Consider the following 16,517-nt stretch of genomic DNA (forward strand, 5'->3'; position numbering starts at 1 on the left):
GTAGAGAGGCCAAGTGGTTCCACTTGAGTTTCCATGCTCGTCACCAATACACTGCCATCCTTAGGGAGTGCTTGGATTGTCTTTCTATCCATGGCTAAGGAGAGAGAGCCTCAATGTGGCTAATTTTATTTTTCAGGATCTAGATTCTTTAGTCCACTAGGGAAAAATGACTTCATCATCAGACTCTGCCTTCCACCAAATTATACATAAAGAGATATACATGTTTGAGGGGGTTGCTACTTTAGATAAGATGGTTAGGGAAGGCCTGTTTGAAGAGGTGGCCAATGCAGAGGCCCTAATGAGATAAGTGTATGAACCATGTGAATATTTGGGGGAAGAGCATTCCGGGAAGAGGTAAAGGCAAGTAAAAAGGCTTAAAAATGTTAACTTACTTGGCATGTTTGAGGAATAGCAGAGGCCAGTAAGGTTACACCATAGTGATTAAGGGAGAAACATGGTAAGAAAAGAAATAGGGGAGAAAGCCAGAGAGTAGTTCATGAAGATCCTTATAGCCTGGTATGGATACGTAATGTGAAGCCATTAGAAGGACTGAGAGCAGAGGAGTGGCATCATTTTACTTACCTGTATGGAACTGCAGTGTGAAGGTTAGACTGAAGAGGATTAAGGGTGAAAGCAGAGAGACCAGTTAGGTTATTACAGTGTTCCAGGCAAGAGTCTTAGACTAGTGTGGTGGATGATGGAGAGTGGGGGGGGGTAGTTAGATACTGGACGCAAGCTCTAAAGGTAAAGAAGATAGGATCTGCTGATAGCTTGGATATGAGGAGAGAGAAAGGGAGGAGTAAAGGATGACTCCTAGGTTTTTAACAGTAGCTGGGTGAATTCTGGAACAGAGAGATGAGGAACAGATTTGGAGGAATGTGGAATCACGAGTTCTTTTTCAGTCATGTTAGGTTGGAGATGCTAAATAGGCAGTTGGCTATCCAAATCTAGAGTTCAGGGTACAGTTTGGTACTGACAAAATTGATTTGGGAATCTTTACTGAATAGCCATGACATTGGATGAGATCACTTAGTACAGCTTGAAAAGAAAATGGCAAAGGACTGAGCCCTGGAGTATGCCAATGTTAAGAAGTAGAGGAGGAACCAGCAAAAGACTGAGAAGGACCCACCAGTGAGCTTAAAGAAAAGTCAGGAGACTGGTGTGCTGGAAGCCAAGTACAGAAAGTGTTTCAAAACGGAAGGGTTATTTAATGGTGTGGAATGTAGCCTATATACCTGGATAAAAGAAGCTTTAGCTGCTTTGAAGTAAATCTGATAGCTTCCCCAATGGGTAACTATTTAGAGAATTCTCTTTTTTTTTTTAAGTTTGTACTCCAAATAACTTCCCATATTGTTTTTCAGAACATGATATTTTGATCCTTAAGATCATGTAGAACTTTAAATTGTGAGAAGGGGTTTGATTAGTTTTTATGAAATTTAACCAGTAACAATCTTCAGATCATGGAAGAAACTTTTCTAAACTTAAGTTTATGTTCTGGGAGAAAAAAATTTTCTCCTTTAGTTTGCCTTTTTGTTCAGTAATGATTCCCTGGGTACCTTTTTGACCATATTCTTCTCTTGATCAATTTTTTAACCCACTTAAGATTAGATATACAGCTATGCAAGTATGCCAAATCTAGTTATTTGAAAAGTCTTTTTTGAAGAATCTTCATGGCAAAGAAAAACAAAATTTAAATAAGAATAGCTATTTTGTTTCAGTACCAAACATGCCTAGAAAAGAAAAGAAATAGAAAATGTGGTTTAATTTCCTAATTGTACAAAATGAACACTTTGTTTACCCAGTATTTGTGTAAAATTGTTGATGTTTTAAATATTGACTTAATATTCAATAATAACACTGCTATTAGATTTCTAACATTTTATTTTTCTTTTTATCATAACTTCTCCTTTGGTCTTGGGGGACAATCTGGAAAGAAAAGTAGATAAGTCTATGGTGCCTCACATAACTTTTATTAACATAGTAGAAATTCTCTTTATATCAGATACATTTTTTATCACAAAATGGTTTACTAGATAGAAGAAAAAATATTCTCTAAAATTAGTATTATATTTTTAAGATTTTTTTCAGTTGATACTACTTTTCACTTTGTTTAAATTATTAGGTTTTTTAATATAGAGAGCCTCTGTTTCTGTCATGTAAAAAAAATCTGTTTCTATTAAAGATGGATGCTATGGACTGAATGTTTGTTTCCCTCAGATTCATATGTTGAAGCCCTAACCCCCAATGTGATGGTGTTTGGAGATGGGACCTTTGGGAGGTAATTCAATTGTAAGGGTGGCGCTCCCATTAATGGGATTAGTGCCTTTATAAGATGAGACAAGAGAGATACAGTCTTTCTCTCCACTGTGTGAAGATCCAGCAAGAAGGCAGCTGTCTACAAGCTAGGAAGAGGACCCATGCTGGCACCCTGATCTTGGACTTTTAGCCTTCAGAATTGTGAGAAGTAAATTTGTTTTTTAAAGCCACCCAGTCTGTGGTATTTTTGTTATATAGCAGCCTGATCTGATTAAGACGATGGGCAATCGTGTTTAACAGAATATACTGTTGACCAGAATCATTAATGCTTTATTTTTATAATACTCAAGAGGATATCTTCCCAAGGAGCATAATAGTACATGTGAATTAAAGTCCATTTTAAAGTATATAACAGGAATGCAACATTTTTCAGCTTGCCAGGAAGAATATTAGCTTATCTAAATAGATTTGGTGCACAGAGCTGGAGGCTGGATGTTAAGGAGTCCTTCTATTGCTTCTAGTTTTAGGTTCATCATTAGTGAATTGTACGACCTTGGAAGTCACTTAAATACTTTGCCTCTTGATTCTCTCTTTGGTAAAATTTAGATTCTGATGTCTGTCTTAAAAAGGTTTGGCATGTAAAATGATAGAAAATTTGTAGAATTTTCATTGAAAACCCACAAAGGGGAAAAGAGATAGAAAAGTTTTTCCTACTTTGGAAGCTGTATTTGATCAAAGTATATCTTATAGAAATGCAATTAAAGACTATTCCAGCTCTTCCGCCGCCATTTTAAATCCAGCTCCATACAACGTTCTGCCGCCGCTGCTGCAGCGACACGGATTGCATGCCAGTGCCTCCCGGCCGATAACTCAGCCGCTATGGAAGACATGAACGAGTACAGCAACATAGAGGAATTTGCAGAGGGATCTAAGATCAACGCGAGCAAGAATCAGCAGGATGACGGTGAAATGTTTATTGGAGGCCTGAGCTGGGATACAAGCAAGAAAGATCTGACTGAATATTTGTCTCGATTTGGGGAAGTTGTAGACTGTACAATTAAAACAGATCCAGTCACTGGAAGATCAAGAGGATTTGGATTTGTGCTTTTCAAAGATGCTGCTAGTGTTGATAAGGTTTTGGAAATGAAAGAACACAAGCTGGATGGCAAATTGATAGACCCTAAAAGAGCCAAAGCTTTAAAAGGGAAGGAACCCCCTAAAAAGGTTTTTGTGGGTGGATTGAGCCCAGATACTTCAGAAGAACAAATTAAAGAATATTTTGGAGCCTTTGGAGAGATTGAAAATATTGAACTTCCCATGGATACAAAAACAAATGAAAGAAGAGGATTTTGTTTTATTACATATACAGACGAAGAGCCAGTAAAGAAATTGTTAGAAAGCAGATACCATCAAATTGGTTCTGGGAAGTGTGAAATCAAAGTTGCACAACCCAAAGAGGTATATAGGCAGCAACAGCAACGACAAAAAGGAGGAAGAGGTGCTGCAGCTGGTGGACGAGGTGGTACTAGGGGTCGTGGCCGAGGCCAACAGAGCACTTATGGCAAGGCATCTCGAGGGGGTGGCAATCACCAAAATAATTACCAGCCATACTAAAAGGGGACGTTGGAGAAAACAGGAAGAGATTGCTAAAGTAACCCATCTTGCAGGATGACATTGAAGATTGGTCTTCTGTTGATCTAAGATGATTATTTTGTAAAAGACTTTCTAGTGTACAAGACACAACTGTGTCCAACTGTATATAGCCGCCAATTAGTTTTTGTTTTTACTTTGTCTTTTGCTATCTGTGTTATGACTCGACGTGGATTTGTGTTTATACAAATTTTATTTGTATGATTTCATGTTAAACCTCAAATAAATTCTTCCTTATGTGATTGTTTTTCTGTGTCAGGTACTAAATAGCCCTGTAAAAGTGTAATTTTAAATAAGCAATAATTAAGGCACAGTTTATTTTGTAGGGAGTGTTGATTCATAGGGAGAAACTGTGGTCCTTTACAAATAGCCAGCTACAGTGTCTACTCTGTTCTCTTTTTGTTAGATGTATTCTGTGTTCTAAGGCTTCATTTCCCTGTTAACTGAGGCTTCCACATACCTTTAAGTAATGTTGTTTTCTCTTTGTATATCTGGAGACTTTGTCATGAAAGTTTCTGTGGCGTAGTTATAGTGTTGTGATGAGTGGAAGCTTTCTAGTAGACCATAAGTCTTCTGGTTATATTTTGAAAAGTAACTTTTTAATGGCACAAAGCATGCTGGTAGCTCTTTTTATGAATAGAAAATATTTTGCTTTGCTCTCGTCTCTGGAAAGGCATTTGTTATGACTTGCTGTATTCAGTGGTCTGCTAGAAAGAGCTTTGGCTAATCATAATACCATAACTTTGTTTTCTTGATTAAACTGTCTAAATATACCCAGGGGAAAAAACACTTGAACTGTGTTATAGGAGCCACAGTTTAAGAATATCAGATGTAGTTACATTTAACACAAGGATTTTGGCAAATAGGTATGAAGTTACTAAAATTTGAACAAAAGTTAGATTAAAATATATGACGTAGTGGATGAGTAAATTAATTGTATACTATTCTGTTGGTATTATGTCACAGCAAGCACCAAACTGAACAAAATGTTTTCTGTTGGGGCATTTTTAGGAAGCTGTATTGGGTGTTAACTGTTACGTGGTGTGAGTTCTTAGAAAAAATCACGGTAGTAAGTTTCATCATTTTTAGCGCAGTTAGTGCATGAGCTGAATAGTTAAGCATATCCATATTCAAACGTAAAAGGAATAGTGGGGAAAGGTATCCCTTAAATCTTATGTAAATGCAAATCTAAGTGTGACCAAGTCATGTCATTACAACAGATCTTCTGGTGCATTAAAAAAAAGTTTTAGCTGTAGATTTTGGAGGATGTCCTGGGTAAACTCAAGTTTTGAATTTTACATTCAGTGTAGTTATTGAATTTAAGGTTTTTGTTTTTGTTTCTTGTTTTTGTTTCCATGTTAGCCATTAGGATTGGCATACAAGTTCATATGTGGAATAGTTGACCTCACCTTCAACCAAGTGTAAATTTTTTTATGCTAATGAACCTGCCTTGTTTTATTTGGTGCCTGCAACTTTCTTTGTTCCGATGATGTTTGTACTTGCCGGGCTATCAAGTTACAATGCTTTTGGCCTTTTGCTCCTGTTTTGCTATTTGACCTTACACCTAGGCCAAGTACCAATGTTGGCTGTTGCAAGGGATTGTTTGATTCATTCAACATGCAACCTTAGGGAACAGAAAGGAGATTTTCATTTTAAGTTATCTTGTCAAAGTCAGTAGGTGCAGTGTCTTTAGGGCAGTGAATCCTGTAAGTTCAAATTTATGATTAGGTGACAAGTTGACATTGAGATTGTCCTTTCCCTGATCAAAAATGAATAAAGGCTTTTTAAACAAACAAACAAACAAAAAGACTATTCCAGGAGGTATTGGCTTACTGAAGTAATGCACGTTCTCTGTACTTTACTTTCTGTGTGAACAGAGGTTTCCTGAGCCTTTCTGAGAAAAGTGCTGAAAGTATGAATGAATAAGAACCTACTTAATAGTTTGACATCCTAAGCATTTATGAGTATTACAGCCCTGGATACAATAACATAGTTAATATCACATATGAAATTGAACAAGATTGCATTTTTAATATGCTGTACTTTCCCCTTGTATCTATTTGTAGGTGAACTTTCTATTACCTGGGGTAGTGAGGAAGAAGGTAGTATATAATTGTTTAATTAGATGTGAATTTCAACTTAAAAAAATAGAACTGAATCCTTTTTCTATTTGTAATCAGTTTTGTGGACTAGGTTAAATTCACAAACTTGATCGTCAGTTTCTGCATAGTCAAGCTCAATGGAACTTCTCCTCAGAAAAAAATATCTACCTAATTGGTCAAAATTAGCAAAGACAGTCATTCAAAGTCTCTGGAGAATGATAAAGGGATTTGCAACAAATTGAAAATCATTTATTCAAAATCTACAAAATTCAGTAATAGTAGTAGGAGTCTTTAACATGTGAGATAGAGGTTACACCCATTTTCCCACCCAACTCTGCGTTGCAGAAGAGGTATTACAGTGAGCTTGGCAGCCAAGTGGCAGCTCCTATCTCTCCCAGATACTGTTCCATAATATAGAGGTTCCAACAGGGTCAGAGAAAACCTCAAAGGCTGGCAACACCCTGGCCCTGCCTGAGGGACCTGACTTTATTTGTATTGTGGAGCAATTTGTGCCTCAAAGGAACTGTCCAAAATAAAAATCAGCAAACAATCAGTGGAGGCCAAAAGCATGGTATGATACTAATAGAGGCAGACCAGCCAGAAGTTTAACAGACCAGAGAAAGAGCCAGCAAAGGAGGCCTGGTGATAAGGAAGAGTGTGCACATACCTAAGGCCACACTCTCTCAGGAGCAACTGGAGAGGAAACTGCTTTACTATTAGTCCTTGACTAAATGTGAGACAAACTTGTAAGCTCCCTGAAGTGTGAAAGCAGTCTTTAAGCCACACAGGTCAAACAGCAAAAAATGAAAACCTTATTGGCTCAGGGGCTTAAGTACAACTCCAATCAATCAGTGGATGACTGCTAAACTATACTGACCCAGGGATTACCCTTAGGAACCCAGGTGTCAAGATGAAAAATAAAAAATCCAAACAGGAAAATTAGAGGCTCCACACTATGGGGGAATTGATTTCACAGAATTAGTCTAGCCAAGTTGCTATAAGACTCTGGAGCAGGGACAATCCAGTGCTGTTACAATATATTACCTAATTGTTCAGATTAATAAAGAAATAGGAAAGTGTGACCCATATTCAGGGGAAAAAAAGACAAATTGCCTTTGAGGGGGGATCAAATATTGAACTTGGTGGACAAGGACTTCAAAGCAGCTATTATAAATATGTTCAAAGAACTTAAACCATGTTTAAATAATTAAAGGAATATGTAATGACAATGACTCATCAAAAAGAAAATACCAGTAAAGAATCGAATACATACACACCACACCCCAAATGGAAGTGCTGGACTTGAAAACAGTGAAGAAAAATGAACAGAGCCTTATGAAAATGTAGTACAGCATTAAGTACACAAACACACTCATGATGGGTATACCAGAGGAGGAGACAAAGGGACAAAAAATATTTAAAGAAATGATGGCTGATAATGCCCCAAATTTGATGAAAAACACTCTATACATTCAAGAAGCTTGGGAAAATACTAGCGAAGCAAATCCAGCAACATAAAATGGATTATAATCCATGACCAACTGGGATTTACCCCAGTAGCACAAGGTTGGCTTAACATCAATGTAATACACCATACCAAAATGTTGTTTAAAGAAAGTAAAAATACATCTAATAAATGCAAAGATGTCCCATGATCATAGGTCAGAAGACTGAATACTGTTAAGATAGTAATACTCCCCAAACTGATCTACAGTTTCAATGAAATCCCTATCAAAACCCCAGCTGGCATTTTGCAGAAATTGACAAGCTGATCCTAAAATTCAAATGGAAATGAAAAGTACTATGAATAACCAGAACAATACTGAAAAAGAAGAACAAAATTGGAGGCCTCATACTTCCCGCTTTCAAAGCTTACTACAAAGCCACACTAATCAAGACAGTGTTGTACTGGCATAAGGATACACAAAGATCAATGGAATAGAATCGAGAGTCCAGAAATAAACCCATTCATCTAGGGTCAATTTGATTTTCAACAAGGATGCCAAGACAGTTCAATGAGGAAAGAAAGTGGTGCTGGTAAAACTGGATATCCCCATGCAAAAGAGTCTGGTTGGACTGTTTATCACGTCAAATACAGAAATTAACTTAAAGTGTGTTAGAAGCCTAAATGTAATGTCTAAAACTATAAAACTCCTAGACAAAACATTGGAGTAAATCTTCATGACCTTAAGTTAGTCATTGATTTTGTAGCTCTGATAACAAAAGCACAAACAATAAAAGAAAAAATTCATGAACTTCATCAAGATTAAAAACTTTGTGCTTCAAATGAGACCACCAAGAAAGTGAAGAGAAAATTCACAGAATGGGAGAAAATATTTGCAAATCATATATCTGATAAATGTCTTGTATCCAGAGTCCATAAAGAACTCTTACAACTCACTAATAAGGATAACTCAATTAAAAAATGGGCAAAGGATCTGAATATTTCTTCCCAGAAAAGAAGGGTAATAAGAACATGAAAAGGTGCTCAACATCATTAGTCGTTAGGTAAATTGAATCAAAACCATAGTGAGATACCACCTCACACCCTTTAGGATGGCTGTAATAAAAAAGAAGTGAGGATGTGGAGAAATTAAAACTTACACATTGCTGCCTGGGCTATAAATGGTTGTAGCCACTTTGGAATACAATTTGGCAGCTCCTCAAAATTTTAAACATAGAGATACCATATGACGGCTATGGTATTCCATATCCATGACTGATATGGTAATTGTACTCCTGGATATATACTCAAGAGAAATGAAAACATGTCCTCACAAAAACTTGTACACAAGTGTTCATAACAACATTATTCATAATAGCCCCAAGTGGAATCAACCCAAATGTCCTACTGATGAATGGATAAATAAAATATGCTATTTCCATATAATGGAATACTGTTTAGCAAAAAAAAAAAAAAAAAAAGGAATGAAGTCATACATATTATAATATGGACAAACCTCAAAAACATTATACAAAGTGAAATAAGCCAGTCACAAAAGAGCACATATTGTATGGTTTCATTTACATGAAAATTCCACAGTAGGCAAATTGATAAAGACAGAAAGTAGTTAAATGGTTGTCTGGGGCTGACGGGGATAGGGTGGAGGTAATGGGGAGTACTATAGACTGAAATTTTGTGTGCCCCCAAAATTCATATGCTGAATTTCCAGTGTGATGATATTTGGAGGTGAGGCCTTTGGGGATGATTAGGTCAGGAGAGTGGACCCCTTATGAATGGGTTGAGTGCCCCAGAGAGCTTCCTTGCCTCTTTCATCAGGTAATGTTATAGCAAGAAGATGGCTGTCTATGAACCAGGAAGCTGGTCTTCACCAGACACACTTAATCTGCCAGCACCTTGATCTTGGACTCCCCAGCCTCCAGAGCTGTGAGAAATAAATTTCTGTAGTGTATATGCTACCCAGTTTATGGTATTCTGTTATAGCAGCCCCAAAGGACTAAGACGGGAAGTGACTGCTAATGGGTATGAGGTTTCTTTTTAAGATGCTAAAAGTGTTCTAAGCTCTGTAAATATAATAAAAAACCACTGAATTTTATGTTATTAAATTATATCACTAAAGCTCTTAAAAAAAACTTATAAGAACTGTTTCAATTCCTGTTTTGGGAAAGGATGAGATGAGTAATCTTAAAGATTGCATGTTTGTATAATGATTATCTTAACTGTATAATAACAAATTTGGAAAAATTATAGTCATAAAATCATTATTTGCTTCTCTTCTATGTCATACCTTGTCCTCTTCCAGTCTAGGAAATTAGGAATATGCAAAGAGAATTTTATGTGGTAATTGTGCAGCCATCAAGCATTTTAAAGAATTTTTAAAGTTAGATACCAGATTTACATGTTTATTTGAGATATTTTAGGGTCAGTAAGGAAAAAAGATAGGCTGGAATAATTTTCTAAAGTATAGATAGGCAAGTGGAAGTAGGTTATGAAATAGTGGGTAAAAATCATTGTAATATTGTTTCTCTTTAAAAAGGTTTCTGATCAATTTTAGAGGTATTTGCATATTTTTCTACCAAAAATAAAAATATAATATAGCTATAATGGATGTATTCAAACAAATAAAATGCAACTGAATTTCTAACAAAATATTTAGTTAATTTTCCTTATTCTGAATGAGGATACAGCCAGAGTGAATGATATTTTAAATAGAAATGGAAAATTTTCACGTTTTTTTAAAAAATAAATTTATTTATTTTTGGCTGCATTGGGTCTTCGTTGCTGCGTGTGGTCTTTCTCTAGTTGCAGAGAGTGGGGCTACTCTTCGTTGCGGTGCGTGGGCTTCTCATTGCGGTGGCTTCTCTTGTTGTGGAGCACAGGCTCTAGGCGTGCAGGCTTCAGTAGTTGTGGCACGCGGGCTCAGTAGTTGTGGCTCGCGGGCTCTAGAGTGCAGGCTCAGTAGTGTTGTGGCGCACAGGCTTAGTTGCTCCGTGGCATGTGGGATCTTCCCGGACCAGGCATCGAACCTGTGTCCCCTGCATGTGCAGGCAGATTCTTAACCACTGAGCCACCAGGGAAGTCCAATTTTCACGTCTTTATATGGATAATTGTAAAGAAAAATTAATTAAACTATTTAATTTCAGGTGAGAATTGTAAAAGTTAACCTTATTTCAATTGTTTAACCGAGTTTCTAAGATGCTCTGTGTAAAACATTCTTGGTTGTGTTTAGAATTCCTTATTACTATTGAATCTAGGATATCCTACCATCTCCCCCTGCTGGACGTTTACCCCACTACAAGGAATTAAGAATTCGACCTCTGCTACTTAGCCTCTGCCTAGTGCAGAGAAAGAAGAGGAAATGAGTGTGTGGAGCTGAATGGGGAGCTAGAGTACAATTCTTCTGATTTCTGCCCTTCCCGACTTCAAAGATCCACTTCCCTTGTGTTTGGAAAGGAATTGAGCTTCCCTCAGCTTGAGGATTCTTGGTCTATGACTTAGGGTCTAGGGGTCAGACAGTAATTGAGTCTGGCTGGGACCTACACTTGAAAAACCCTACCCCTATCAGCCATTTACATAAGAGTAGACATATTGAGACATATTGACTAATAACTACATTAGCTCCTTTTACCCTGGACCTCAGATTTTTCCTTGACATTAATAAGGGTTAATTTTTTTCTTAGCATTTTGTCTTATTCTAACACCAAATAGGTTTAACTTTGACAAGTTAAACGCTTCATATTTTGCATTTTTGTGTTATTAGGTTTCTTTAAGAATTTTGTAAGACTAGGGTTTTTTGTTTGTTTGTTTGTTTGTTTGTGATACGCGAGCCTCTCACTGCCGTGGCCTCTCCCGTTGTGGAGCACAGGCTCCGGATGCGCAGGCTCAGCTGCCATGGCTCACGGGCCCAGCCGCCCCGCGGCATGTGGGATCCTCCCGGACCGGGGCACGAACCCGCGTCCCCTGCATCGGCAGGCGGACTCTCAACCACTGCGCCACCAGGGAAGCCCAGAACACATATTTTTTGATTACGTATATAACAGTTCAAAAAACAGAAAGACTAAACCATTTATGTTCAGGTATACATGCTTAGGTGGTAAAGCTATAAAGAAAGATGAGGACATGATTCTCATAAAAGTCAGGTTAATGGTTACCTTTGCTGAAGAGAGAGGACTTAGTGATTGGCAGGGGGATTCTGGGGTGCCGGTAATGTTCTGTTTCATGATCTGGGTGCTGATTACTTGGCTGATTCTTGGTAAACATTGAGCTATATGTTTCTGTGTGCTCACTTTTCTGTATGTGTTATTCTTTACAATACAAAAAGTTTTAAAACTTTTATTAATTTTTTTCCAGTTTTATTGAGATATAATTGACATACAGCACATGTATAAGGTTAAGGTGTACAATATGATGATTTGACTTACATACATCATGAAATGATTACATCGTCTCATATAGGTACAACATTAAAGAAATAGAAAAAAAATTTTTACCTTAGGATTTTTTTACACTTAGGACTGTCTTAACAACTTTCATACAGCAGTGTTAATTATCTTTATCACACTGTACATTAGATCCCTAGTACTTAATTTATCTTATAAAAGGAAATTTGTACCTCTTGACTACCTTCATCTAATTCCCCCTGCCCCCACCTCTGGTGGTCAAATATCTGATCTCTATTTCTATGAGTTTGATTGTTTGTTTTTGAAGTATAATTGACCTACATTATGTTAGCTCCTATTACACATCATAGTGATTCGATATTTCTACACATTTTAAAATGATCATCATAAGTCTAGTTATGATCTGTCACCATACTAAGATATTACATAATTATTGACTATATTCCTCACACTGTACATTTCATACCCATGACTCATTTATTTTGTAACTGAAGGTGTGTACTTCTTAATTTCCCTCACCTATTTCTCTCCTTCCCCAAACCCAACTCCAAAAGTTTTTAAGTACAATGTTTTGCTGCTTTCAATCTTCTGATGTAACCATCAGTTTCTCAAAAATCATTGAGAGGGATCCAATAGTCTCATCTGTAAGTTCTTTGGGGTTTTAAGGTCCACACAGGTAAAAAGAAATTACTCTTGGTGTTTCAAACAGGGAATTTAATAAAAAGAATTAGTTACGACAATTTTGAAAGGACTGGTAGAGCAAAATGGAGAAGGGTGGGTGGGCAAAAGGAAGAAAAGATGATACCAAGAGATCAGAAACTAATATTCTTGGAGTGTAGTTCACAAGTTTGTGTCTACTATTGCACTGTTAGAGACATCACAATCAATTCTAGATCTGCCAAAGTAGTATCACCTAACCAGGGCCAGAAACTGCTATTGCTGTCACTACATCTTCTATCAGCAACTGCAACCTATCAGAGCCAAAAGCAGGAAGCATCTCTCTTCCTCCACCTTCTGATCTCCTGTCACTGCCTCTTATTGGCAGACTCCAACAGTAAGCTTAGTTAGCAAGAGAGCCTGGGAAATGCATGAAGTATAGAATGGTAGGAGTAGAGTTGAGGGGCAATGAGTAAATTACTGGCACAGGTCCCTAGAATTTAATTTTTACAGATTGTTGAGATGTTGTATTAAGTGTTGCTTAATTCATCTTTGTATATAATATTCATATGAGTAATTGTTCTACCCTTTCCAAACCAATGAATAATCATTTTCTAACACAGAGAAAATAGAAGAAAAATAGATACTGGGTAATTTTGCTTTTTCTATTCCATTCTTTAAAGTTTAAGTATCTGGAAACTTTGAATAAAAACTTGAACTAATGGTATAGTGGTTAAGAGAGTGGACACTGAGGCTAGATTGTCTAGTTTAGAATCTAGACTCTGCCACTCTCTAGGTGTGTGGCTTTGGGCAAGTTATTTAATTTCTCTGTGTCTCAGTTTCCTTATATGTAAAATAAGGGTAATAATATCACCTTCCTTTTAGGGTTGTTATAAAAATTATGTGAATTAATACATGTAAAGCACTTAGAACAGTGCTTAGTATATAATGATCACTTCGTGAATGTTAACCATTATTATCATTACTTCTTCATGCAATTTACCACCGTTAAGTACTAATATGGAGGAAACAATAAGCTTTCATTTCTCCAACATCAGTTTGGTTTTGAAGGAAGTATTTTGCTTAACATGATAGTAATTGATGGACTCAGAATCCTTACCTAGCAATTCTCCTTTGAAGTGAGAATCTTTAGTCAAGAAGACACTGAGGATTTTTAGGAAGGAGTTGTGAGATAGAGAAAATAGTTAACTTTGTTCTTCTTAACGTTTGACATTGATATATATTGTCAGAAAAACATACCAAATGAAAGTAAAACTGACAATCCAGTGAATAGCCACTACGAAAAAAAGAAAGGGAAGCATTGGGAAAGAAATGGGTATGTCAGTAGTCTGCTCTTGTTAAGCATCTTTCTATTACAAACAGAAGAGGGATTTACTCCTGGAGACCAAGTGTAGGGATAAAGGTATCTATGGGATCTGTAGTTACCAATAGAAGAGTTCTAGGGCAGACATTTAGAGTTGAAAGAAAAAGTAACCAGCCATTACTTAGGATGAATTTCAGAATACTTCATCACAAGCCTACAATTACTAAAATCCTGTAATCAGTAATAGTCCTATTTTTTAAAAAGTTTAAAAAGAGTATATTCAATCTTATAAAGAGAAATTCGAAACTGCAGAAGATGTAGATTAAGGCTGAATCATCTAGGTGAGTCTCTGAATGCTTGTCCTAGGATGAAAAACTTATTAGACTAGATGATAGTATGACTAGGAAAGAAAGTTCAATACAACATTAGCTAGTTTACCTATGAGAATTTTTTTTAGATACAAGGTGGAATGAGAAAAGCGTTCTGATTATCTCTTGTTGCGTAACAAACTACCCCAAAGTTAAAATTACTGTATTTTTGTCTCCTCACATTTTTGTGGGCTGACTAGGCTCAGCTGGGCAATTCTTGGCTGGGGTTGGAGTCATCAAAAGGCTCTATTGGACTGGATGTTCAAGGTGGATCATTCATATCACTGGTGGCTGATGTTGGCTCTGGGCTAGGAACTCAGCTGGGGCTGTCAACTGGAACAACTACCTGCTCCCTCTCCGTGTGTCCTGGGCTTATCACAATATAATGGCTGAGTTCTGAGAGGGAATGGTCCCAGTGGCCCAGGTAGAAGCTGTAAGGCTTTTTCTGACCTTGCCTCAGCATTCACACAGTCACTTCTGTCTATTGGTTAAAAGAAAATCACGAGACCAGTCAAGATTCAAGGGGAAGGGAAGGATATGGGATAGGTCGCATAGGGTGTGAATACAGGGAGGCATGGGCTCATTGGGGGACCACCACAGAAAGAAAAGACAATAATGTGTACATTTTGGCTTGTAGAGAAGAGTCGAGCCAAGAAGGAAATGGAATGAAATTATACCACTGAGGAATTACTGGGGAATATTCAGCATGGGAAAGAGAGTGAAGGGAATTAAGTATTGTGTCTATGATGAGTAGGCACTGTACAAAGGTCTGCTCCCTCCAGGAGTTAAGGTCTTTTAGGTGAATATTTTCAAAATATCTCCTGCCTATTGGTTTGTACTGTGTGTGTGTGTCGGGGGGTAGTTGAATGTTAGCACAAAAATAGTGGGTTTACTTTACATTTTATTCAAGAGGGAGAATTGTGGGCAGGGGCTTAGTCATAAATGCCTTTTGTGCTAAGCTAAGGAATTCAAACTCATATTAAATGGTATGAAGAACCACAACAGGTATTAAATAGAGGAGCAACATGATCAATTTGGGTTTTCAGAAAGCAAGAAGACCAACTAAGAGGTTTTTGCTGCAATTAAGGCAAGACGGGGCCTGAATCAAGGCAGTAGCTATAAGAATAGAGAGACTGATTAGAAAGATTTAAGAAGTAGACTCAGTATCAGACTTGTGACTGATGATATAGGAGTATCTTATCAGCCCAGAATTCTCAGGTTTCTGACGTAACCTACTGGGTAAATAAAATAGTACCATTCACTGAGTTTGGTTTAATCAGAGTCCTTTGATTGCAAACAGCAAAAAATTAAAATAAAAATGTGTTCTCTGGTTAGGAAGGGTGAAGAAAGAGAGACGGTAATGTTTTTAAAAAGTCAAACACAAGTTCAAATGTGTGATTCCACTTATAATTTAACCTTGAGCAAATTAACCTCTACTAACTTGAATTTTTTCATTGCAAAAACGGGATAATATGAACTACCTCCCAGGCTTGTGGTAAAAAAATAAATACCATAATGGACATATTGTACAGCACAGAAGATACTCAATACGTATTTGTTAAATTAATAAATACTTTTCTTATTATCCCATTGCATTCCTAATGTCATAAGTATATCAAGAATGGAGGAAGCAGAATATGAAGATCCCCAAGAAAGGATATTTCTGAGGCTGGTCAGTAATACTGCTGTAAAATCCTGGCAAGAAACTCCTCACCAGCCCCACAGAGGAAAACTTCCATCAGAGAAAAATCCCCTACCAAAGATCTCTCAGGTGGAGCCTCTTTGTACTCCTAGCTCTTCCTTATGTCCTACTAGGCCTTATCTTTGAAAAATAGTAACTTCAATATAAATATTAGGATCAGTCCTCATTCAGTCAACAAATATTTAATGATCCAGTACTTGTGTATTAGTCAGCTCAGACTACCAAAATAAAATACCACAGACTGGGTGGCTTAAACACCAACATTATTTTCTCACAGCTCTGGAGGCTGGAAAGTCCAAAGTCAAGGTGCTAATTTGGCTTCTGGTGAGAGTTCTATTCCTGGTTTGCAGATGGCTACTTTCTTGTTGTGCCCTCACATAGACTTCCCTCGGTGCATGTGAATGGAGACAGAGAGAGAGAGAGAGAGAGAGAGAGAGCGCGAGCACAAGCGAGCACTGGTCTCCCTTCCTCTTTGTACAAGGACACTAATCCCATCGGATGAGGGCCCTACCCTTATGGCCTCATCTAACCCCAGTCACCTCCGAAAAGACCTTATCTCCAAATACAGTCACATTAGGGGTTGGGGCTTCTACATA

The 16,517-nt window shown here is 37.3% G+C and overlaps 1 pseudogene; it reads left to right on the top strand.

Annotated features, from left to right (window-relative positions):
• The first annotated feature begins 3,078 nt into the window (after positions 1-3,078).
• Positions 3,079-4,148, top strand: LOC113609074 (heterogeneous nuclear ribonucleoprotein D-like pseudogene; annotated as a pseudogene).
• Positions 4,149-16,517: the final 12,369 nt, after the last annotated feature.

The sequence above is a fragment of the Aethalodelphis obliquidens genome, unplaced genomic scaffold (assembly GCF_003676395.1).
Source record: "Aethalodelphis obliquidens isolate GAN/ISIS:26980383/991018 unplaced genomic scaffold, ASM367639v1 scaffold54, whole genome shotgun sequence".
Taxonomy (NCBI): domain Eukaryota; kingdom Metazoa; phylum Chordata; class Mammalia; order Artiodactyla; family Delphinidae; genus Aethalodelphis; species Aethalodelphis obliquidens.